Source organism: Peromyscus californicus, unplaced genomic scaffold, assembly GCF_007827085.1.
Source record: "Peromyscus californicus insignis strain IS unplaced genomic scaffold, ASM782708v3 Scaffold_13__1_contigs__length_99412109, whole genome shotgun sequence".
NCBI classification, from domain to species: Eukaryota; Metazoa; Chordata; class Mammalia; order Rodentia; family Cricetidae; genus Peromyscus; species Peromyscus californicus.
This window is the reverse complement of record NW_026294424.1, coordinates 12,696,204-12,723,115: the sequence shown is the minus strand read 5'-3', so window position 1 is coordinate 12,723,115 and position 26,912 is coordinate 12,696,204. Positions and strand designations below refer to the sequence as shown.

Below are 26,912 nucleotides of genomic sequence, written 5' to 3'. Positions count from 1 at the left end.
TTAACATAAGGAATTAGAGCTTGCTATTGTGGATAAAGAAGAGTCAAATGGAAAATCTAGGGAGTGCAAACTTGTTTACTTGATCTCAACATTTGAGAAATGTAATGCTTTAAAAGCTCTGTGCAACCTCAAATATTTTACTATCACTACAGAAAATATTAGGAAGAATTCTTTTTCCTTTTACCTAAAAGGTTCAGTAAAAAAAAATATGAACTGTCTTGATCTGAACCAAAAAAGAAATGAGACAAAGTAAACCTAGATCATGAGGAATAGCAGAACAAAGATTAAAGGAATAGATAAAATAGAAAAGAAAAAACAATAACGAAAACCTTCAAAGTCACAAGTTAATTCTTTGGGGAAATAAAAACTCCAAACTTAGCTACACTGGCCAAGAAAAACAAAAATAAAACAAACAACCACAACAATAACAAACAAAGATTCTATTAAGATATAGAAGCAGAGAGGTTTATGGTAAAGCAGTACTCAAATCCTTGTGGGGACAAATCCACAGTGGATGAACAGGTATCTGAGAATAAACAAACAACTGAATTGTTTGAATGGGGTAAAACAAACTTTTTTCAACAGGTGCACAAGGAATTAGGTTGAATAAGAACTCTTTAAAGTGCTCACAATTTAACCCCTGGACCAACAAGATAGTTTCAGTAGTGAGTTCTAATGAATGTTTGAAGACAAACATCAACCCTTCAGTTTGTTTCAAACAAAGAAAAGACAAATACAACTCTGAGTAAATTTCCTAAGAATCCTAACAGCCTGGTAATGGAGCCAAGGACATGAGAAGGAAAGAAAACTCTGCAATTTATTAGAACTGTAGACATACGAATTCTTGCAAAATACATACTCTCATCAACTAACAATGGGGTTATGCCCCAGTAAACTCAATGTGGACTGAAAATATCATAAATCAAAAATGCTTTTACTGCCAGCTGTGTTGACACATTTCTATAAGTCTAGCACTTCAGAGGTAAAGGCAAGACAATCATGAGCTCAAGTCCAGCCTGGGCTATTTATCAAGTTCCAGCCTATTGTAAGAAGATTCTGCTCCAGGGATAGGAGAGGGGAATGCATTACTACTTTTCAATTGCTCAATGAATGAACAGTATAGCTCCAACTGGTCTACCTTAAACATTTTTAGGACTCAAATTAGCCTACAGTTGAGCACTGTGGAAGTATTATTACTGCATATTATTAGCCTTGGAAGAGATGAAAATTCAAAGTACAGGTTCTAATGAATGCATATTTCTTTTGGACCATCATAGAGTTGAAAAACTATGTTTGGAATCTAGTAAGTTAGGAACCTTGTGCATAAGGAAATAAACCCCAGTAATACTCAAGGAGAATTAGATATAAGAAAGTAAGATAAACCCAAGGAAGACAAAGTTAGTTCAGTATGCTAAAAATTAATCATTATATACCAAATTAATGAGGACAAATATCTTATACCATTTAAATACACAAAACACCACATTTGACAAAATCTGAATTAGAAATAAAACAGGTTTATTATATGATACTATCTATAGGAACTTCTTCATTTATATGATCCATGTATATAGATAGACACATCTGTAGAGGCAAAAATAGATTCATGATAGTTGATGGCTAGGAAAGGGAGTGGCAAAGGAGAAAGACTAATGTGTGCAGAGTCTGCTTAGAAGGTGATAAAAAATATTCTGGGGTTAAACACTAAAAATCATCATGCATCCATGGTTCTACCATGGCTGGGGTCTTTGCTGAAGTCCAGCTGCATTGCCACCAAAGGTCACATAGAGGCCCAAGGTTAGGGCCGAAACCATTCCCACCTGAGTGACCAGTCCCTCTACCCAGAGCCAGGATGTTGACCTGCCCCAAGCTGCTGCTGAAGGCTATGTCTGGGTCCATGGTCCAGATGCAGCTGGGATCTGTGTGAATGTCTGTGGCCTGTGTCATCTCAGGAGGCCATAAGAACCATGTGAGATGCAAACAGAGGGCCATGCTGAGCTGGCCACACCCTTTGCTAGCCCTGGAAAAGCTGGCCTTACCTCTTGCTGGACACAACAGCAAGAGAGCTGGCCCATGCACGCTGGAGAGATGGCTCCCACCCCTCACCAAGACCAAGGTGAACCGGACCTGAGGGCATACATGTAGGGGAGCTGACTCTATCCCTTCACCTGAGGTGGGTGGCCCCAGGAGCCCTGGACTGAGCAGTCAGCTTCCATCCAGGCCCACAGCCTGTCCTTGGGTTGACCCACCTTAGCATCTACCCCATCTCGGACCTGCTGGATAGTGAAGGGAACTGATCCTGTGGAATGACACCCACAAGATCTCTAAGACTTGTGGCATCCACAGGATATCCCAGAGGAGTTCCGGTGAGGATTCAGTGATGATGGTGTACCAGAAATCAGAGGCCTTGAACCAGACCAGTGACTCATTGCAATAAACATTTGCCAGTAAAACTAATGAAACAAAGAAGTATACTATGTGGCAGACTGAAGCCTCCTTTGCTGCCAGGACAAACAAAGAGGTGTTGGAGAAGCAGGAAAGAAGGAGAAGCAAAGAGATTTTTCTGTTGATTTTGTCTTGTTTTGGTTTGGTTTTTGTTTTTGTTTTGGTTTGGTTTTGCTTTGGCTGTTTGCTTGTTTGCTTACTCTGATTTGTTTCCTTATATAGTGGGGTGGGGCGTGCCATGGATAAGGGGAGGATTTGGGGGGACTTAGAGGTGAACAGAATTGGGGTGCATGATGTGAAACTCCCAAAGAGTCAATAAAGAAGTTTTTTTAAAAATTATCAAGCAATTTTATGAATATAACCATTTCAAAGTTACACTTAAGATTATAAATTCTGAAGCATGTGAATGTAATCTAAATTAACCAAAACAGGGGGGAAGCGAGGGGTGGGTACTGGGAGAAGGAAAGGGAGGGGGAACTGTGGTTGGTATGTAAAATTCAAAAAAACTTTTTTAAATTAATAAAAAGATCAGTACACAATGTTCTATAGAAGTATTTGTATCCCTTCATATCTGCATTATATAGATGGCTCTTCATGCTTGTACCAATGATGTTCATTCCAATACTTATCAATAGTATGAAGGAAAAGAATCATCATAGCATGCAATAATGTTGGTACTAATCACTTCACCAGTGGGTGATTATGGAAAAGAAGCTTCTCATAAAGACTTATTGAGCAGCCAGCCAATGACTGGTCCAATTTGAGGCCAACACCACAAAAGAAAGCCCATGACTAAAAGTGCCTGGAGGGTCAGGAACCAGATCAGATGCTGGATAACCCAGACACCCAGGATAGAATCAAACATGACTAGCAAAAATAATAATAATAATAATAATCAATGAAATGATTTCTAATGATATTCTGCTATACTCATAGATCAGTGCCTATCCTAATTATCATTAGAGAGGCTTTATTCAACAATTGATGGGATCAGATGCGGAGACCCACAGCCAAACATAAGGTGCAACTCAAGAAGCCCCACAGAAGAGGGGAAGGAAGGATTGTAGGAACCAGAGGAATCAAGGACACCATGAGAACATAGCCACAGGATCAACTAAGCAGGGCTCATAGGGGATCACAGAGACTGAAGCAGCAATCACAGAGTCTTCATGTGTCTGAGACAGGTCTCTTGCACATGTATTATGGTTGTTAGCTCGGTGTTCTTGAGGGACTCCTAACAGTGAGAGAGCAGGGTATCTCTGACTCTTTTACCTGCTCTTGGGACCCTTTTCTTCCTACTCAGTTGCCTCATCCAGCCTTGATAGGAGGGTATTTGCCTAGTCTTATTGTAACTTGTTGTGTCATGTTTGGTTGATAACTCTGGGAGGCCTGGTCTTTTCTGAAGGGAAAGGGAAGAGGAATGGATCTGTAGGAGAGGCAAGAAGTGGGGGGGGGGGGAATGGCTAGGAGGAGTGAAGAAAGGGGAAACTGTGGTCAGGATGTAATATATGAGAGAAGAATAAATTTAAGAAAGTCACATTCTAATTTAAGAGGAACTGTGGTCGGGATGTAATATACAGGAGAAGAATACATTTTAAAAAACTAGTTTAAGAGATGTTTCCTATTACTACAATAAACATGTTATTTTGACCACAATACATGTGATTTATAAAATTAAAAAAAGGAAGCTATGAAGAAAATTAATAGAAAAAAGTAACATTTCAAATAAAGTATTGATTTCAAGAGAAAACCTGTTTTAAAAAAGAGTAAGAGCATACAGAGGAAAACATTAAAGATTTAAAAATGAATGACAGAACTTCTAGGACTGGACAGCATAGTGTCTAGAATAAAACAACTCATGGGAATAAGAGTAATTAAAGGTCGCAGGTACAGGAAAAGGAGCTGGAAACAGAACAAGAAGAAATTCAGACTAGCATGAATGCAGAAAGAACAAGGAAAGAAAACATCTCCACAGTTGCCTGTGCATAACCAGAGTATCCTAAACAGAAGGGGGACAAGAAAGGACACGGATTTGAACAAATAATTTACACATTTGATGGCAACTATGCTGTGCTACCCAAACCCAACAAAACCCAAATAGGATAAACACAAAGAACCCACATTTAGAACATCTGTGCCAAATGACTAGAAATAAAATCTTCTCTTTAAAAAAAATGAAAGAAGTATAATTTCATTTTAATTGAACCTACAGCAAAAATAATCTATGATAGTTAGTCAAGAGAATATTTGGTTTGAAAGAGAAAGTGACAGAGATTCTGAATACCGTCCATTAACATATTTCCTGGTGATGGTGATAAAATACATAACATTATAAATATTCACCAAATTATATAATTATTATGTGAAGGAATTATGTGGCTTAATTTTAAAATTAATGTTTTAACGATTGTTGCTAACATCCGTGTGTTAATTTGTAAAACATCTGCCTCAATCTTTGAAGTTCAGAAGGTTTTACTAAGATTCTTCTACAACTGTCAACTTCAAAGCATTCAGGCAATTAAAGATAGAGGTTTCATTTAATTCTCTGACCAATTTGGAGATCTGGAACACACATATTCAATATGCTCATTGTTACAGACCCCAGACACTTTCTGCCTCTGTCCTGCACTTGGTCAGTATGCACTCTCTGTATTTGATATTGTTGAGCTCTAGAACATGGGAATAACTTGGGACGGGTGAACCGGGGTACTCCTGGGACCCAGCTACAGATGAGCCTACTGTCTTCTTGTCGTCACAGGTACCATCATCCAGTGCAGCGATGGCTGCTTTATTTCTACTCAGACACTATAAAACTAAGATCATGATTTCACAATGAACTAAAGCAGAGAGGGTTTTTTCCATATTCCCAGAGCAGGGCATGTTCCTTCTGATGTGCAGTTAAAATTGTTGCATTTCCTTTGTAGTTAGTAGAAGCTCCTCATGGAATAACACTTTCTTATAGGACAAAAATTATATATTTTTTTGTTTTATTTTTAAAAAAACTTTAGATAAAACTCAGGGCCTTCAAAATACTAGGCAAGTGCTTTACTACTGAGCTGTACCCCAAGCCCCAAGATGTGCAGCTGTTACTCTGAAATGATATCTACATTTGCAAATAGTTTGGTAGATTGTGTATAGAGAAGATGCACAGTCTATTGCACTACAGTGCAGCCAGCACTCAAGTCACACTAGCGGCATGCATACTGCAAGTCAAGCATACTGCATTTTTCCTACCTGCATTTCATTAGCTTGATTTTTTTGATATCTTATTTATTTTTATTCTACATGTATAGACATTTTGCCTAAATGTATGTCTATGCATGCAGTGTCAACAGAAGCTAGAAAAGGGCATCAGATGCCTTGGAACTGGAGTTATAAATAGTTGTGAGCTGCCACGTGGGCTCTGGGAAAAGAAACCTCTAAGAGAGCAGTCAGTGGTCTTAACTGCTGAACAATCTCTCTGGGTCCTCATTAGTTTAAATATCTGAACCTCTATAAAATTTTTCTTATCTGAATTTTGGGCAAAGTAAGGATTTAGGAAGATCAAGAACTATAGTTAAAGTCTGGGTGATCAGAACCGCTTTTCAGTAGTGTGGTACGCTGGTCTGTGTGGAGACACCATAGGTACAGCCTTTTGCAGATCTAAATACAAAAGGATGTGGTAAGCTAATGCAGCTTGAGCAAAGCAGGAGTTAATGGCCCATCCAGAGATCATCTTAACTGAAGGAGAAGATGAGCTTATTTATTTAAGTCCTTTCATCTAACTCCAAGGGATGCTAACCACACACTTCTTAAATCAGAATCACCGTCAGTCATATTTATGCTATTAGAAAATGTCCCCATCCATTTCATAGTTTCCACACGTTTGCACTTGGTTATCTCAGCCTAATAGAGAAGGTCATAACATTCTGTATGCTTTATGCTTCAGCACCACTTGGAAAGACAAGACATTTTTCAGTGTTGGATCTGACATAAAAATGAACTTCAAGTGGCTTTTATCATGATGCATTCCAACTGGCTTTTTTCTCTTTAATTAATGGCACAACAGTTCAAAAAACCCTAGAAATTAAATACAAACTCAGAAGAACACTCTGAGAGGTCTTTGCCAAGAACCTTCTCACTCCAGGCATTTAATTTCCTTTATATTATCAGCAGTCTGTAAACTGTCAAACAGTTAATGAGAGCGAAAGGCTGTTCAGTGGACCTAGCATGATTTGCTTTCCAGCACTTCAGCATTTGCACCTTGCTTGCTTTTCAAACACTTGCTTAACCTTTCCAATGCCCACATTTACCTACAGGTTTAACCCCAAATTCGCCACACACTTTATGTTCAGGTAACCAGGTCCAGCCTGATGGAGTGTTATGTGTGTCTTCACGGATGCCACAAAGTAACTGAAACTATATGACCAGGCTTCAGAAAGCTGTACCCTCAATAGTAGTTTGATACTGTTTCAAAGAGAATATGGTATATCCATGATGCTTTGCCTATTAAATATAGATCAAGAACATATAACTGAAGGCTGGAATGCATTCAGATCCTAGGTTTCAGCTACAACTCACACATACACCACCTGTGTTCTCATCAAAGACAGGTGGATTTTCTCAAGCCTCTTAGATAGGTAATTAAATATGAATATACATGCAACAGGAAAGTGCAGTCATTCTTTCAGGGGGTATTTAAGCTTTAACTCTTTCTACATTTAACTCCTGTGAATATGACTAAAAGAAAATCCTCTAAACTAATAAATAATCCTTTTAATGATGGGAAGTCATAAACAATAACATTTTCACATTGCTGATGTTTTTTCTGCTATCTCATCAAGAGAATACTATAAATCTGGGAGCAACAAAACATCTCATTAAATTATGCATATGCTTTTTGAATATCAGTTGCAAATTTTCCCATGTGCATTAATTACTGTTTCATTGCTCTAACAAAATACCATGACCAAAGTCAAATTACATAAGGAAAAGTTTATTTTAGCTAATGATTTTGGGTGTATAGTCCATAATAGCAGAGAAAGCATGGTGGCAGGTAAGATCAGGAAGCTGAGAGATCATAGTTTTGACCACACACAGGAAGCGGATAACACAAATGGGAAGTGGGGTGAGGCTGTAAGCCCTCAAAGCCCACCCCAAGTGCCATACTTCCTCCAACAAGGCTGCAACTTCTAAAGGTTTCATAGACTCCCAAACAGTAATGCTAATTGGAAACTAGCATTTAAAAACATGAGATGTAAGGAACATTTTATACTATCTAATATCTTACTATAGGAAAGACTAGGTTAATATCTCATAGACGTATCTTACAAGAAAAAATAAAGGTGGATATGCATAGCATATCATCTGTTACTCTGTTATAGAATTTTATGGTATATTTCTGTGAATCAAGATGTCATCACTAGTGACACATGTAGGCTGACTTTTAGAAAATATTCAGAAAACATTAACTTAGTTCTAGTATCTCAGCACCTCTTAGCCTAAAAGTACTCCTTCTTGAGGTCAGTGTTAGGAGTTATACAAAATTATCATCACATTTAACAGTATCTGGATAAAAAATAAAACATGAATGTCACTATTGATGCAATAGTTTTCAGAAATACATCTCACACACACACTTACATTATTTCCAAAAATATATCCAGATTCAGATTATCATATACATATTACTAGTTATACAATAGATATTGCCAAGACAGTTTATTTATTCATTTTTGTTTTTAATTATGAGTGTGTGTGTGTGTTTGTGTATGTATGTGTGTACGTGCACATGAGCACAGTGTCTGTGGAGGCCAGAAGAGGGCATTAGATCTTCTCCAGCTGGAGTTACAGATGATATGAGCTGTCTGATAAGGGTACTGGGAAGTAAGGCTGGTTCCTTTACAAGAGCAGTGTGTGCTCTTAATCACAGAAGCATTTCTCTAGCCCCAAGAAGTTTCCTAAACTTTAAATGCCTGGTTTTGAATAGTATCAAATTTAAAATTACAGGAAGAGATTTCACATAAAGAAACAAAGTTATCATTTATCAGAAACCAGGAGATTGAAAAAGGCACTTCAACTACTCTGCACCTGCTTAACACTTCAATGTTGAAACAGAGCCAGGGAAATCAACATTCTTGTTTTCATTAAAATGGAATATAAAAAGTCCTACATTAGGGGCTACATATAGCTCAGTGGTTAAGAGTGTGCACTGCACTTGTAGACGGCTCAGTTCCCAATACCCACTGGGCAGTTCACAAACATATATAATTCCAGCTCTAGGGGAATCCAATGCCTCTGGCCTCTCTGGGCACCTGCACACATGTGCATATACCCACAAAGAGATGCAAACATATACACACAATTATAAAATCAAACCTTTAAGAAATTCTATACAAGAAGTATATATTAGTAAACATTGGTTACTATAACAAAATATCTACACCATCAATGTAACAAAATGGAAGGTTATTTTGGTGCAAAGTTTTGGAGCTTTCAGTCTGTGAGTAATTGCCTCATTGTTTTGAACTTTGGTGATGCATCATGATGGGAGTATATGGCAAAATACAACCATTCACCTCCTAACAAGAAAACTGGAAAAGAAAGTAGAAGCCAGGGTCCCTCTGTCTCCTTCAAGGGTATACCTCAAAGAACAGAAGACTTCCTACTTTGCAAACTTCTTAAGAGTCTCACTATGTCCCAGAAACACCAAGCTGGAGACCAGGCTTTTCCATGGAGTCTTAGGAGAATGCTGAGGATCAAAACACTACCTACAGATCATTCTCTGTCCAGATCTCAGAGTGACTATTTAAAAGGCAAGTTGAAAATAAAACTGATGAACAACTGCTTCATCTTTTGTTTATAAACTAGAGGTGAATATGAGACAGAATATTAAAATGCCTTGACTTTACAGCATTCTTCAGCATCCCAAAGCTTTGTAAAGATTTCAATTTGCTTGTACTTGGAAAAAATCTAAGATAAAGAATTTAAATTCAAGTTCATATTATTCTGTAAAGTTTAAAGTGTATAGATACCAAACTAAAATTCTTAGGATGCTTCAAGATAATCTAACTTACAGGACCAGCATGATAAATGTAGACTGTTATTTAGTAGAATGTCACAGGAAGCATAGCTCTATATGTGAAATAATTGTAAGATATGAAATAATTTCATCACCTTTGAAAAAACACAATATTTTCATGTCATTACTAATGATGATATTAAACTCTTTTCATGCTAAATAAATTTGTCAAGCACCTACTAAATTTTTGAATAACAAATCTTATATAAAAGTCATAACTTTGTGTCTATCAGTCTTAGAATGTATACACATATTTTATATTTCTGCCCAAAAAGAACAAGAAGAAAAAAAGCACAAACTAAGATATATTTTTCCTTTTAAAAGGAAAAGTACTACAGGGAAATCAAGACTAAATATAAAATAAAGTTTAAAAGTAAAAACTGTCTTCTAGGGTCCTTTTTTTTCATGTTCTCAGCAACCAGTCAACACTAAGTGCTTTAGAAACCCTGCCTCCAGCTTCTCACCTCTGTCCACACCTCATTCTGCTGTCTCAGACCCTATACATGAAGCTCCAGAGCCCAGCTGGGACAGTGGGCTCACTTCTACTTCTCTGTCCCCTCCATCTGTCACTTGTGCTTCATGTCTCTACTGTCCTCTGTCTACACATCTCGGGAGGAAAACCAGGCCTGTGGACATGGGTTGTCACACTGACTCAATCAGATTTTTATCCCAAAATGGACCCATGCTAAGAATAGCATGTCTAATGATTCTCTAAATTACCTAGAGAATAAAACAAAAAAAGAAAATTAACCACAGAAAAGAAAGTAGTGTGATAGCTTGAGTAGGTGTAATAATATGATAATGTATAAATCTAAACCCAAGAGCATATTGTTAGGACAGAAAAGAACAAAAGTGTTAGTCTCCAGACTCAGGTTTGGGGGATTAAAAAAATGTTTCACTGCTGTTTCTTGAAAGTCAAATTTTTAGAAAATTCAAAGGAACATCACACGATCAACTTGGATTACCATCGCAATGCAGGGGTGGCTGTTAATTCACAACAGTGAATTAAGTTAAATATACATTTTATTTTTGTCGTCTGAATTGTATCAAAATGATGGTTCACCCTCCAGAGAGGCAGGTCAATGAGCTCCAGCCCTATGCCTAAAGTTTGCTTTAAGTTTTCAATGTTCAAGTATTAAGTAGAAACAAATAATCATGGAATATTAGTTATTTGATGGAAATAAGATAAACAATATTTTAAAGACTGAAAATTGACAAAATCAGCATTAACTGTCACATTAAAATTTCTTTAAAACTAGTGATGAGGCCACAGCTTATCTGGAAAGTGCTTGCATTGTGTGCATGAGACCCTGTGATCAATGCTGGGACTGAAAAAGAAAAAACTTTGTAAAAACATACTTAGTTCAATTATAGCTTTTAAACATAATTCTGAAAATTCTAGTAAAATTAATCAACAAAATAATTTAAGTATATGTAAATATTAGAAATTAGAAAGTAGTACCATCATTTTTGTCTCAAAAGTAGAGATGTTAAACTAAGAAAAGACCAAGTGAAATAAAAGAATTTCATAAAATAGTTGGTAAAAATTAAAAATAAATATTAGTTTCCCTTTATAGTCAATTTAAAATGTAATAGAAAAATTCAGTCATTACAATATGAATCAAATAAATAAGAACAGATGGCCAGAAGAAACAATGGGTAGGATGCATCAGCTGAATGAAGTCTATAAGAAGCAGCTATTGTAAATGGGAAGTCAGGCTGCAGTCCTGAGTGATGAAGCTCAGCTTGGTACACAACCTGATTATCATAGCATTCTTCACATATTTCACAACAGGGAAATGCAGATTACCTAATGGTAGAGAACTTTGCTTGATGTCAAAACTCATTATAAAACAGTCTATAAGAAGAGGGTAGACCTACAACCAGAGAAAGTCAAATAAATTCAAAACTAAGACCACATATACATATATGAGTGTATATAAATATAACTTATTCTATAGTAAATACATCATATCACATCAGCAAAGACTTATTATTCCATCAATGGTGTTGGACTTTATGGATAACTCTCTTAGAAGACTGAAATTCAAGTATTCTTTTGCTCTTTATATAATACAGACTTAATACGGATTTAGTCAAATAAAAGCCAATAAAACATCTGAACTATTACCTTGGGTAAATTCCATTGTTGAGGTAAGAAAGCTTTCCTAAGCATTAGCCCACAGTTATAAATAAAACACACAAGCTAGAGATTAAAAAAAGTGACTGACTGAAAATGAAAACCTAGGTGATGTCATCACACTTCCATCAATAAAGAGAGACCCTCAGGATTAGATCTTCAGTAGCATAATTTTTTAGTAGCATGATTTGTTGTTAAATAACAAACAAACAGTGTACAGTTTATTTGCATTGGTGGTTCTTTGAAGGGATTAATGGTGATTTTTTTTTTGTCTTTTTTTCAGAATGCAGAGCTTCTGAAAGCAGCCTAAAAACAGAACGTGGCCACATTTGTCTTCACATTGCCAATAGATACAGAATTCTACAAGGGGCAAGCTCAAGCATCTTAGTACCTAATAAAATGAGACTGAAAGAGAAAAGTGTGCAATAGAAAGTCCAGAAGAATAGGAAGTGATAATAAAAGAAAAGACAAAGAAGCTTTATTAGTCTCTGTGCTGACTGTGAGTGGCTTCCCAGGATGCCAGTTAGTGAACACTGAGAATACAGTACAGATAACGTCTACAGTGGCACATAGGTGATAGGCAGTGTTCCATGTCTGTTCCTGCCTGGGACATAAAGATGTCTGATCACTCCAGGCAAGGGCACCAATAGACCAAAGAAAGAATTCCATCCAAGCCCAGATTGGTGAACCAATACATTTGTTATCTGACAGGAGCCGGATGGGAAGCTACATAGGAGCATGGGTAACTCAAGGGCAGCTACAGCACTGGAAAGTTCCACCCCAGCACCAGTGGCAGCTTGTGAAGCTCATCCACAGAACAGTCCCCATGCCCAGCCAGCATTTCACCCCCTCTACACTCTGGCATGCTCCAATAGTACATGCAGCTGAGAGGCACAAGGAAACAATAGCTATAATCTCAGATGAGGGATTGATGACACCCACAGTCTTCTACAAGAGAGCATTAATCATCTCAATATAATTACTATAGACCACCACAGCAATGTTCTTTCATGATGGCTGTCATGTTACACATGAGCAAAACAGTCCTACAACAACATAGATAGATGAAATATAGATACTGTGATTCAGTCAGTGTCTTCATCTATTTTAAAAATCAAAAAGGACACACATACATATGCAAGCATACCTACACTCATGCTCTCTCTCTCTCTCTCTCTCTCTCTCTCTCTCTCTCTCTCTCTCTCTCTCTCTCACACACACACACACACACACACACACACACACTCATACACTTTCAACAGATTTGTTGTCTGAAGGTAAAAAGGAAACTAGAGGTGCTACAGAGTCTAGAACAGAGAAAACTACATGACAAGCTGAATTTTCTATGAAAAAAATCAGACTACTTTTTTAGCCATGCTACAGAAGGGGATGCTTTGATCCAGCTATCTGAGAACTTGAGGGGTGAACAGAGAAGGATTCCTGGTGGAGCAGGCTCTCACGGATCTACCAGGCGCTAATCTCACAGTTCTCATAGTTCCTGCAAAGTATTAGCCTAGGCAATGGCAAAAATTTGCCAAGTGCTCATTATGTTTCAGACATAGATTATCTAGTACACTCAACATTTTGGTTGTGAGCCTAGTCTTTAATGGCTGAAGTATCTCACCAGCCCTCTAATATACTCTGTATCAACCTTTGAGGAAAGTGCTTTTAACACATTTTTAGAAATAGAAAACAAATGTTTAAAAGAGAAGTCATGGATTTCCCATAGCTCAGTAGAGGCAAAATCAAAGCTTAGGGCAAGACAAATCTCAAGGATCTAGTTCTAAATCATTGTGCCACTGTGTCACCATATTCTAGGAAGCTGCTGTCATGGGGCATATGTGGAAGACCCCCAGCAGCTGCCACAGGGTCCACTCTATGCACATCAGTGCAATTGCTGTGCTTCAGATGTGGAAAGCACTGTTTCATAAATCTCATTCCTCCACAGAGTAATCATACACAAAACTCATAGGCAAGTCAGGCCTTTCCTGGCTAGTCATGGTCCCACCCATCTAGGTCATACGCTCAATTCATCAGTGGAAATTCATAATTTTATTTTTAAGGGAAGAAAGAGCAAGAGAAGAGATCAGTATCCCACAATGCCCTTTGAAGATAAGACTCCATTGATCTACAGGTTTCCCACTAGATCCCACAGCCTGAAGAAGGTATACCATATGACAACAGAGCCACACTGAGGATAAAGCATCTTTGAGGATGCTTAACATCCAAATCACAGCACCAATGCATATGAACATTACATGTGAGGAGTCAAAGCTTATTAGAATCAGTATATAAAACAATGACTATTAGGTAGAATAGGGCTGTTTGGTCATAGGAAAATGGCCATGTTCTTAACAGCATCATTAAAGAGAATCATCGACTCAACCACACTAGACACTATTACCATAAACATTGAAAAGGAGTACGGAGAAAGACAGTTGACAACAAGAAAATTTAGTTGCTAACAGTTCCAAACTAAGTGATTAGGTCAGATCTTGATGCCGCTCTGGGCCACACAGTCTTCCCTTGTGAAATGAAAAAGACAAATCACTTACTATTAAACTAATACATTAAGCATTTTCACATACACATGTACATGGAGTCAATCAGTTAGGGACCACAGACCTAGGTGAATGGCATGTGTCTTTGGGTGGGGAGGACTGACAAGGAAAAAACTTTAGTGTTTGCAGGTATTGGTATCCTGCAGCATCACAGAAACTACCTTCTGGATACAGAAAGATGATAGCCTCAAACACACAATCTGGGGAATTCACGAGTATAACAAAGTAAATAACTAATATCAAAACAGCATGATATTTTGACAGAGATGTGGCCAATGTTCAGTCTTAGGAGAAACCTGTCTATGTGTTAGTAGAACCAACTATGCTTACCCACTAATGAACCAGAAGAGCCCCACAAGAAAAATGAGCATGTGGGGCAACACTGATGTGTGCTAAGCAAGGCACTCAGAAATGCCATGCTTTGTTGGAGATGCCCTAGTTCCTAAGGATGGGAGTATCGGAAGACAAATTCCCACCAAGAGTACTTTCCATGAAGTGTCAAGCTTATATAACATACTAACCTCTCATTTGCAGGTCAGATATCAACATGTAAATGCCACAAGATTACAATATACAAACTTGCAGATAGCTTGTGGCATCAGAAAATGCATAGACAAAAAGTAAGGTGCCTCATGCTTGTGTTAATCGCCTCCCACCCTCAGGCATTCATTCTGTTCATTAAAGAAAATGTAGTGCTATATTGGAAGAATCTTAGATAATAGCAGAATATAGATCTACAATAAACCCAGGACCTCAGCTTGGCTTTTGTATTTAAAGTCTGGGAAAGGAAGCGATTTCTTCCAATATCCCTTTTTATTGAGCATTATCCCTTAATTAGCAAAATGCTTAAGGATAGTTCTCTGCCAAGAGACTTCCAGAATTTTCTTCATACTACTTTGTAATGAAGCATATTGCCCAAATTGATTTAATTATGCTGACACACCCTTGTAGGGACATAGGAATTTATTTATTGGTGCAATACAATGTCCTATTGAAAAGAAATAAATTAGGAGACACATCCCTATGAGATGCCACCAGAATGTTATATTCTCAAGATATTTTCCATTAAAAATCACACACATACACACACACACACACACACACACACACACACACACACACACACACACTGTTTCACTAAAATTCACATATACATATTTACCACTAAAAAATCAAATACACACACACACACACACACACACGTGCACATGCGTGCATTAGCCTTATTGGTTTTGAAAAAAATACAGTGTATGTTGGATAACAGAAAACACACCATAATATAAATTATACTGGTAAGTTGTTATGTTCTGTCTGCACTTGTTCAGAGCAGACTCTAAGAATAAGGACCACTGCTTGTTTTCAGACTCAAGCATGTTATCTCCAGTGTCCCATACAACACTTATCCTGGGGCAGGTTGCTCTCCTGACACTGTGACACAGCCTAAGGGTATTAAAAGCATTGCCCCCTGAGAACAGTAAAAGGTAAATCATTTCCAACAGAGACTCCTATGCCTGCAGTGGGAATAAAATGCCTAAAACTCATCTATGGAGGGGATGGAGAGGACACTCTCCCCAGATCTCTCTCAATGAGAAACTTCAGCATGACTGTTGAAGAAAGGCCTTATTTTTTTTTTTTACTGGATTTTGTAAACACCCACTTTGATGATCTCTCTCTCTCTCTCTCTCTCTCTCTCTCTCTCTCTCTCTCTCTCTCTCTCTCTCTCTCTCTCCCTCCCTCCCTCCCTCCCTCCCTCCCTCCCTCCCTCCCTCCCTCTCTCTCTCTCTCTCTCTCTCTCTCTCTCTCTCTCTCTCTCTCTCTCTAGCTTGCTCCTTGTTGTTTAATTTGAAGGCCCACTGGAGAGGGAACACTGTTCCATCTGGGACTCATAATTGGGAGGTTTTGACATCTGCTGCCTCTGGGCTTCCCCAGTCATTTTTGGGGGCTGTTGCAAGTACTCAATTTGATGATACTATCAACTACTTGCTATTTGTTCTTTTAGATTTGTTTGCTGCATACTTAATGTTTGTTCACTCAAAACTGAAAATAGGAATGTCAAGACCCTTAAAGATTGCTCTCTGAACAGAACACACATCTAAGGCAATGTACTATAGAGACAGAGCAAATATGGACAAACAATACACACACCAAACTGAGCATTTCAGTCCAAACCTGAGAACATGCCTATGCATGCCTGTTCTGAGTGATCCCACTGAAAACCTGGGCAGCCCACCATGGGGGCAGTTAATGCACACTGGCGATCTTCACTGTGACCACTGACGTCAGTGTTGACAGCTAAATGCAGGGGCCTTGTGCTGGTTTGCATTCCTGATCAACTAGTCACTGTGACAGACAGAACAGGTACCATTTTTTTTTTTTCTTTTCAAAGAATAAGATGGTACGCTGTTCTGGGAAAGGACAATTTACATGAGAATATGATGATGTGGCAGACATTTGACTGAGGACACACTGGCCTAGAAACCCTGTAGAATGCAGACAGGCAGTAGTAACATGAAGACTGCTCACAAGTACCGAAAGCCTGACACAGTGTCAGTCAAGGAGCTGGGGGAAATGAATGCAATGCCCATCACTGGGATTATGTACAGAAATGTGTCCAGACACACCCTCACACGCACACAGAGATATATAGAACTCTTTCTCAAAACTGGGCACTATAATCACTTAAAACTACATGGATTTCCCCTTTACTCTTTTCCTAATTCCATTTCAGCATTGTTAAACTTTCATCTACTTTAAAGCGGAAGAAAAAAACCACTCACAAGTAGCTCTGATGTGGTCAGTTTATGGCCACAACTACGCTAATGTGATCTGCAAGTCAAAAGGAGGATTGGGCCTTTGCAAGTAATATGTGAGCTCCGTGTATTTTTATTTTTGGTATTATACATGTTTATAGGATGCAGACTCATTTGTATATAAATTCTACAGTGCTATGCCCATAAGCCTGAGCATTTTGATGATGCTACAGCAGTTAATAGTTATTGCTCACATGAATTCTGTAATAGTGGTCATTTACGAAAGGAGGAAACCACAGTCCAAACCTAACAGCTGCCCTAGTTGCATGTGTTAAGAGGCAGCAAGCTTCAGAAATGCTGATCTAAACTACCAAACCAAAGTCTGGTGTTTCTGAAGAATTTCTGCACTGTTTACTATTTAATCGCCTCATAATCTAGTCCATAATTGCGGTGCAAGATTTGGAAAATAAAGCCTGGATAGGAAATAAATGTAAGCTATAATTGCCCACCTCTATATCATGGCTGCTGACACACCAGTGTACTTTCATCCATGACATTCCTATGCTGTACCCTGATGATACTCTGTCAGGCAAGGTGCTGTCCTGTGCTCAAAAACAGACTCTGTCACACAAATCCCTCCCCAGACAATAATGGACGCCTTCTGTGTGCATATATGCTGGCCCAAACAGAAGAAGCTGATGAGCTCTGGAGTTGCAGTTGATGCTAGTGAGAGGCTAATTGCCCCTTTCTTTAATTTACTTAAATGGTATTTTCAATACCAGGAGCATCTAGGGGCCGCTATCTTGAAGACTGGATCAAGCTCTTCCTCTTATACTGCAATCTGTCTTTTCTTCTACGTTTTTAAAATTCTGTCTTCATATTGGGAATTTTGTTTTCATGATATAATGTCATTATAAAAAGCATCTTATTTTTATTCAAGAGAAGTATGTTTCCTTTGGTCTGAAGGAATCATCTGTTTTATTAACACTGGAAGTCTTCCAGCCATTATTTCATCAAGTGCTGTCCCTCTCTCCCTGTCTCCTCCATTTTCAGTCTAAGAGCTACTTAAACTCATGTTGGGCCTTATCATCCTTCTCTACTTATTTGTTTGTTACTTTTTAGATAGGTCCAGGTTGGCTTTGACCTCCAAGTGATAGATTCATCTTGGCATGGCCTAAGGAATGCTGGGATTGCAGGTATGAACCATCACACCTGGCTTGGACCTTCCCTTCCCTTTTCAAATAACTACATTTTCATATTTTTCTATAAGTAGCATATAATTTTAACCCAATCATCATGGTTTTCTTTTATATTCAATAAACATCATTGTCAGTCTTAGAAATGATGCCATTTTCAAATATGTTGTTTGTCCTGTTGCCATAATTTCCGTACATTCTCTATACTGATTTTCTGGTATATTGCATTCTCTATGTGACAATTCTTGTTTCTGTTCAATCTTTAATTTATATCCACAGAAGACAGGTGTCATGTGTAAACCGCAGTGTTTGATTTCATGTTCTCCTTTACTACTACTTTTTAAAAAATTAATTGAAAAACTTTGATGTAGGGGCTGTGTTTCAAAGAAGCTTCATATTTTCATCTTGAATATTCCCATGAGTGCATCAACCTGGAGCCCATTTTTGTCAAATCAATTTTTATTTTTAACCTCCAAATAAAAATTGTGTGTCTCTGTCATGTATAACATCATTGAAATCTTCACATGTGAGTGCAGGTGTCTGGGGAGTCCAGGAAAGGACACTGGATGCCCTAGAGTTGGAGTTACAATTGGTTGTGAGCTGTCTGACATGGTGCTAGGAACTAAATTTGGGTCCTCTGCAAGAGCAGTACCCACCTAACCCCTGAGTCATCTCTCCAGTTCTTCTGCTGAATTCTCTTGTCTATTATCTATTGTATATGGTTACTGTCTTTTCTCCTTAGATATTTTATATCACTATAATATTTTACACACATCTATCAACCTAGACCTTAGTTAGTACTTGTGATCTTGAAATTTAATGTTCTGGTGTGTAAATATTTTAAATCTCCTATTTAAATACACCCAAACTTTATGTTATAAAGTTTATATTAATTGTTTAAGAAAATGCCCTCAGTGAGTAAAAGATATTCAGTCTATTGTCTCTCTGATTCCATGGATTAATATATCCAATTGGAAATGCACTATTTGTTACAAAAATCACACAATGCATTGAAATACCACTAAATGTCTATTAGCTTTCAAAAATGCCATGGTTAAACCCCTCTCTTCTTCTACATAAATTTCAGGGTTAAGCTTCCTCTACCCTTCTCAAAAATCAAATAAATTTATCACTGGTCTATACAGCTTTGTGAGAAAGAGTAATATGAAGTGTAGTAGAATATTATTTTAAGGTATGTAATTTTTGTTTATGTTGCATTTGTTTAACTGTTTAACTCTGTGAATTTGTCTTACTTTGCCTGTCTAAAACACCTGATGGTCTAATAGAGAGCTGAGCGTCCAGTGGCAAGGCAGGAGAAAGGAAAGGCAGGGCTGGAAGGCAGAGTGGATAAATTGAAGGAGAATCTGGGAGGAGAAAAAAAAAAGAGAGATCTAGGAGCCAGAGAAGGAGGCAGACATCAGGGGCTAGCCACCCAGCTACACAGCAAGCCAGGGAGTAAGAAATAAAGGAAGGTATATAGGAATAGACAAAGAGAAAAGTCCAGAGGCAAAAAAATAGATGGGATAATTTAAAGTTAAGAAAAGCTGGCTAGAAACTAAGCCAAGCTAATGCTGGGCAATCATAATTAAGAATAAACCTCCAAGTGTGACTTATTTGGGAGCCGGGTGGCGGGCTCCCAAAAGAGTAAAAACCTCCAACAACCATGAAGACTATTGGGTTTTCCACCTGCCAACATGATATATACTAATAAATGACTATGTATTCAATCATGCTTATTACTCATAAAATGTTATTTTGATATTCTGATTTAAACATCCACATAGACCACATTCCTGATTCATGCATACTCAACACATGCTATTGCATTTAAATGTCTTCCCATTATATCTACTAACTCGAATATATTATGTGAAAAAGATGGCTATATAATTACTCTTATTTCACAACTATGTTTTATAACAGTGACATAAATTCCAGAAAATTTCTAAATAATGGTATTAAGAGTCTATTCTCTATGGCTTGTCCTAGTGGGGTAAGTTCTACCGACTTACTCCAGTAGTTACTCTAGGAGTTCACAGACCAGTATGTGGAGTTTTATTTAGGATCTCTGCGTGAAATACAGCCTTACTGGTTGTATTCACAGTGATGATAATTTTCTCCATATGTATTATATCTCTCTACCTCTGTGTAAATTTCCCTCAAATTTTATTTAACGGGTGTTAATATGTCTATGTGTTCTATCATGTTTTATTTGTCAGAATGTCACTCCCCTTACCTAGAATGTTGCAGTAACACTATGTTAAGTGCGTCATGTACAATTCATTCTTTTTGAAACCCAGTTTCTGAGCATTTGAATTTTAAATATGACAGAACATTTATTGCGAAAATGTGTATTGTTATGCTGTCTCTCAATTTATTTTAAGAATATCTCATCTTGTTTCTTTTCCATATTTTATTTCCTTCTCTTTGCTTTGAGAGTTTTCTCTAATAATGGACACAGTAGGCTAGGAAAGGCATAAGATTTAAAGTTGAAAAAATTCATAGGCTTTACAGCTGAATAAAACTATTGATTGCTTTTCTCCCTTGGTAGCTTGCATTGTACATTCAGATATTATAAGAGCTAGTCCTCAGAAATTAGACTTCCAGGTTAGTTCTCACTCAATTCCTCCAAGCCTCATATCTGAAGTATGTGGTATCTTCAGCAACAGTGTCTTCTTATCCTCAGGTACTTGGAGACAACCAAAGGGAATGGCAATAGCCTACATGGTTTTAGGAATCTCTTGGACCAGCTTGGCAACATATACCCAGTGGTGCAATAGTGGTATTTGTATCTTAGGAGTAACCAAGAGGTGTCTAATTGAACTTAAGTCCCACTCACTGGAAGAGAATTCATGTTTAGTACTAGAAACCTAAGCAACAACTCATGTCTGAGGTGACGTCATGGACCCTAAAGGAGTACCTACCACTGCCATTTTCCCAAACCAATATTTTCTAATTATATTCTAAATACTTATCCTTATACCCTCAGGTAAGTAAAACTCTCATCTCATCCCTCATCAAAGAAGTTTCTTTTCTACTTTAGACAGAGGCTATTACAGATATATACAACTTTTCAAAATGCTAAGAATAAATTACAATGGGAAATATATATATATTGTGTGTACATATATATGTGTGTGTATATATGCATGTATATATGTGTCTTTAAATGTTATAATAATAATTAAAGAGGGAGCTGTGAGTTTGAGAGGAAGTGGTGGGATGCAAGAAGAGTTAAGGGGATATGAAAATGATATAACTATAGTACTCATAAGTGAAATTCTCAAAAACAAAACATTTTAATTACAAAAAATAAAGTTGAAAAAAATTGAAACTCCACTATGGTTTTCTAGAGTTTGAGTTCTGGTAAATGTCTCAATGTTTTTGAATCTCAGACTCCATGTAAGTAAAATTAGAGTAACATATTCTTCCCAAAGCCATTATAATTATTAAGCAAGATCCAGAATTCAAAGACACCCTCCCTTAATGCTTCAGTGAATAATAAATCATATTATTATTATATTAATATTATATTAATATACAGCAAATCATAAGTCTTGTTATTAGTATTTTTTTAACCCATGGCTGCAATTTCCAATAATTACAGCACTGAATACTTAATCCAAACATCTTCTTGTGTCAGAAAAGGAAGGACTATGGCAGAGAAAAAGCTGGGATAACCTGGGAGCATACATGTCCTGGCCTAAGATAATCTAAGCCCCAAACTTTAGCCTTGTGCTGAGAACATGAACTTACATGAGGGAACAGGCATATAATCTCAATTCTCAGGAGGTGGGCAGGAAGGTTAGAAATTCAATGTTATCCTGAGCTGCATTGGCAGTTTTTGGTCTGTCTGAGCTATAGGAGATTCTGTCCCATCATCACCATCAAAAACAAGTATGTGATTCTTGACAGGCAAGCAATAAACTTGTGATCACTGTCATTATATCAGGAGCACATGGGATACTTCAAACTAGATCATAATTGTAGGTTTGAATATTTATATATATAATATATGTATATATACATATATATGTGTGTGTGTGAGTGTGTCTTTGTATGTGTGTATGTATAAACACACACACACATATATATATTCTCAAGTGTGAACTATCCATTTATTCATTTGTGAAAATTAACAAATCAAACACCAATATAGAAAAAGGACTGTTCCTGATGATATAACCACAAAAAGAAACAGAAAAATAAGCCCTAGTGTAGTGAACATCATCTGGGTCCCGGTGTTTCAGTGTGCGGCAATCAGTGCCCAGCTTCATGGGCAGGAAGGGGTACTCCAGCATTCTGGGTAGTTACAAATTCTATTGTGCTTCTAATTACCTACTTAATTCTTTGAATACCAATGTGCAATTAACATTACAAATAATCAAGGTTAAAAATATAATTAATGCAAGTGTGATTTAGTTATAATTAAACTAATTACACAGATATGTAGCATAATAAGAGACTTACAGACCATTATGTGAATGCAAATTTATTCTCCCTTTCAAGAGCAGTTATTTGAATTTCATTTTCCAATTATTTTACAAATGATGGAATGGAATAATAAAGGAGTCAGTGTTCCAGGGATGAAAAAGTAAACCTTACATTTTTTATTCCCTTTTAAATTCTGATTCTTTTGTCCATATAGTCTTGTAAATAGGCAAATTAGAGAGAATAAATAATCAGATGCCATGACAAGCAACAACAACAACAACAAAAAGATGCTTTACTTCTTAATTCTGTGACCATAGGGGGAAATCAACATTCTAATCTTCAAGAGATTTTCAGTTCCATATAGGTAGGTTCCATTTTAGATTGGTACGTGGTTATGCACAACTAGCTTGGCATACATGAGTCTGAATAAATTTGACTTTCTGTTCTCAAATAGCCTTTATCGTGAATGTTGTGTTCATGTATTGGCTCTGACAAACAAAGCATAAATGCATACTCTACCCTTGGACAGGAAAGTTAGAGTATATAAACTTATTAATTAAATATCAAATGTTTTAAGTGACAAATAGTATATATTTTCAAGCAATAATATTCAACACATTGAAATACTGCCATTAAATGGAAAATAAAATGTGTTTTAATTTAACACTGTTTTGATGTGAACTATATCTATCATTTGTAGAAGAGAAAAATATGCCATTATCCAAAAACCTTAGTTCTTTGCATGATAATCTGTGAACTATGCTAAGTCAATTAAAAGTCTGCGAACCAATGGCTGAGGGGCCCCCAACTGGATGGGTGAGACAGTTGATTGGCTTGATCTCTTTGGGAGGCATCCAGGCAGTGGGACCGGGTCCTATGCTCATTGCATGAGTTGGCTGTTTGAAACCTGGGGCTTATGCAGGATCGCTTGGCTAGGCCTGGGAGGAGGGGACTGGACCTGCCTGGACTGTGTCTACCAGGTTGATCTCAGTCCTAGGGGGAGGCGTTGCCCTGGAGGAGGTGGGAATGGGGGCTAGGCTGGGGGAAGGTGAGGGGGACAGGAGGGGGGAGAACAAGGGAATCCGTGGCTGATATGTAGAACTGAATTGTATTGTAAAATAAAATTAAATTAAATTAAAATTTTAAAAAAGACTGCTGGGGAATTATGACTTTCTTCCTCTAAATCTGAAACATGGGATCGATGGATTATTTTCCATATTCACTGCAGCAGAATTTTTTGAGAATAATCACACTCATTTAAGCACCCCTGTGAGTCTGAAATGAAGAAAATTCTATAGGCAATGCTTAAGACCACTCCTGTCTGCCTTCTACATTCAAATCCCATGAAAACAGCCACACACCTGGTCCCTATGAGGAGGAAAAGACCCTAAAGCCTTCTATGGCTGTGATAGAGGAGGAGACCAAATTCAAGTTCAAAGTGAGATCTCCTAGGTATTGGGTTAGGGCAAAGTATTGTTCCTCATCAAAAAAAGCTGAGAATATCTCTTGGGATTAATAGCACACTGCTCCTTTTCCTCACTGGACTGGCAGGAGCAGGACCAGCACCAAGTTCTAGGAGGTTGTAAGTATGACAAATCTCCATATAACCATGAGGCGAGAGCCTGGCTGTCCACTAAAGGCCTGCTTTGATCTATACATACAGAGAAGGGTTGACAGGAGGGTTACAAGAGGATATGATAATGAGAATGGATAAACCCACAGAACTCAGTTCTAGTGTAAGCTGGAGAAATGACAGTTCATAAGAAAATCTAACGAAAATGAAATGTACAGGCACATAAGAGAAAAATTACCTTCTGTGAGGTCAAGTTCACCTGTATCAACAACCTAGAAGATATTGCAAGGACTCCATCAGGAAATTTCAAGACTTCAAGAACTGGTGTTTCTAAACCAGCTTGGATGATTGTCAGTAAACAGTATACATAGTCTAAGATGATGGAGACAAAATATCACAGAGAAACTATTTTGCCTCAAATTGCAGTAAAAGTTGATATGATTATAGTCAAAATATTGAGTTTGTAATGAAATATGTAGCAAAGAAGTTCCTAAAATGTTGCAAACAATTTGAAGAAGGAACTAGGAAGGACACTATGGTAACATTAGACAGTCTAGTGGACAGCAGGGCAGAGCATGCCAAAATACCACAGATGTGTCTATCAGTTACTTTAGTTAAAGGCTCCTAAGAAAAGGTTGCTGAAGAAAGGGACTTCGGACTTGCCTGTGTCTACCTTCATCAGCCACAGCTGGACAATAAATAAATAAAAAGAAAGGAAGGAAAAAAGGGAAAAGGAGAGAGAAAGAAAGAAGCAAAGGAAGAAAGCAAGAAAGAAAAAAATAGCTATGTGACCAGAGACTGGACACTGAATAACAAACCCATGCCTGCAGCCCTTATCTTCCACTAGGTTTCACAAGGCCACATATCTCTCAGTGCCGAGTCTAGAACACACTCTCCTGTGACAGAGATCCCTCTGTCCTGTCATTTATTACTTTAACAATTGATTTTTTAATTTAACAAATGTAACACTTTTTGTCTAAAATGTATAAAATCATTCTATCTGCCATTTCTTAAGACTTCATACTTTTTGAAGATCCCCGTGTTCATATAAAAGAACCACACATGACTGACCAAAAAAAAAAAAAAATCAATGAAGTCATTCCTAAATATATCTGTTATATTTATAGATTGGTACCTTGTTCAGACATCATCAAGAAGACTTCCTCTGGGTGCAGAGACCCACAGCTAGGCATTATGTGGAAAGAGAAACTATATCGGAGGTCTCTATCAGGTCACTCCTTTTGGAGCTCTGGGTAACTCGCAGAAGAGGCAGAGGGAAGACTATAGGAATCTGAGGGGATGGAGGACACCAAGAGAACACTGTCCACTGAATCAAGTAAGCAGGACTTACATGGGCCCACAGAGATGGAAGCAGCAGGCAGCAGGCCCTGCAGGATCTGTACCAGGTCCTCTGGGTACATGATATGGCTGTTAGCTTGATGTTTTTGTGGGACTCCTAACAATGACAGCAGGTATGTTTCTGACTCCTTTGCCTGCTAAACTTGTCCAAATTAGATACAAGGGTTTTTGCCTTGTTTTATGGTATCTTATTTTGTTATGTTTGGATGTTGTCTCTTGGAGGCCAGCTCTCCTCTGAAAGGAAACAGAGTGGGAGTGGATTTGGGGGAATAAGGAGGTTGGGGAGAGTTGGGAGGAGCAGAGAGACGGGAAACTTTGGTTGGGGTGTGTTGTATGAGAGAAGAATCTATTTTCAATTAGAAAACAAAAATTAAAACTTCTATGATATTCTCTTATTGATCTGCCTTGTGCTACTTTGGTTCCTAGACTCAAACAGTCCACATAAAAACTAAGGGAGAGGAAGAAGAGATACATTGAGATGTTCCTTGGAAAAATGCAGTTGGGGCCAAACACACAGCACAAACAAGGAGCCAGTGTGACAGGAGAGCTGCTGCTAACTAAAGAGCAAAGGTATTTTGTTGAGAAAATGTTTGAGATACTATTCAGATAGGAAATAAATCAAATTATATCTCTGTTACATGAAAGATTCCAATAGAAACTAAATACATTAAAACAATGAATCTTTGGAAAAGAGAAGTGGGGTGACAGCTTTAGGACCTCAGAAAAGGAAGAACTGCTTGTAAAGGTATGCTAGTTAATGGCCACCCACCCCCCCACAGACTTCTTTAAATCCAAGCCCAGCCCCTCAAGGTGCATGAGTTGCCAGGCCCTGCTCCCCCAGACTATTCTAGCAGCATAACAGCAGTTTCCAGCTCCTCAAGATGCAGGCTGCCAAGCTGGGCCCTACAGAAAAAAAGCCCAAATCAGGCCACAAAATCCCACCAATCCCTGAGCCTCCCACAAAATCTCACCAATCCCAGGCCGTCTTAGAACACCCCTTCACCCCTCACCACCCTCCCCTGCCAAGAAACTCTATATAAAGCCTGCCTCCTGCTCAGTTCTCAGCTGCTTCTCCCTGGAGCAGAGGCAGCCACCCTCTTGTGTCTTTCTCAATAAATCGTTTGTGTGAGGTTTGTTGTGCCGTGTGACTTGTGGTATTCCTTGGATCCCAACTGCCAGGATACTTTCCCCTCAGAGCTGCAACATTTCCACTGGGGAAACCTGTCCCCTCAGAGCTGTAACACTTACACTACTCAAGATTCAAAAAGCCACAGTAAGATAGTGGGACAAACTATAACTAATATATATATATATATATATATATATATATATATATATATGTGTGTGTGTGTGTGTGTGTGTGTGTGTGTGTGTGTGTGTATACATATATATAT

General features: G+C 37.9%; 1 protein-coding gene across 1 annotated transcript in view; it reads right to left on the bottom strand.

Moving 5' to 3' along the window:
- The window catches only part of Abca13 (ATP binding cassette subfamily A member 13), a 446,515-nt gene that overhangs the window by 65,945 nt on the left and 353,658 nt on the right, over positions 1-26,912 (bottom strand). The window lies entirely within an intron of this gene.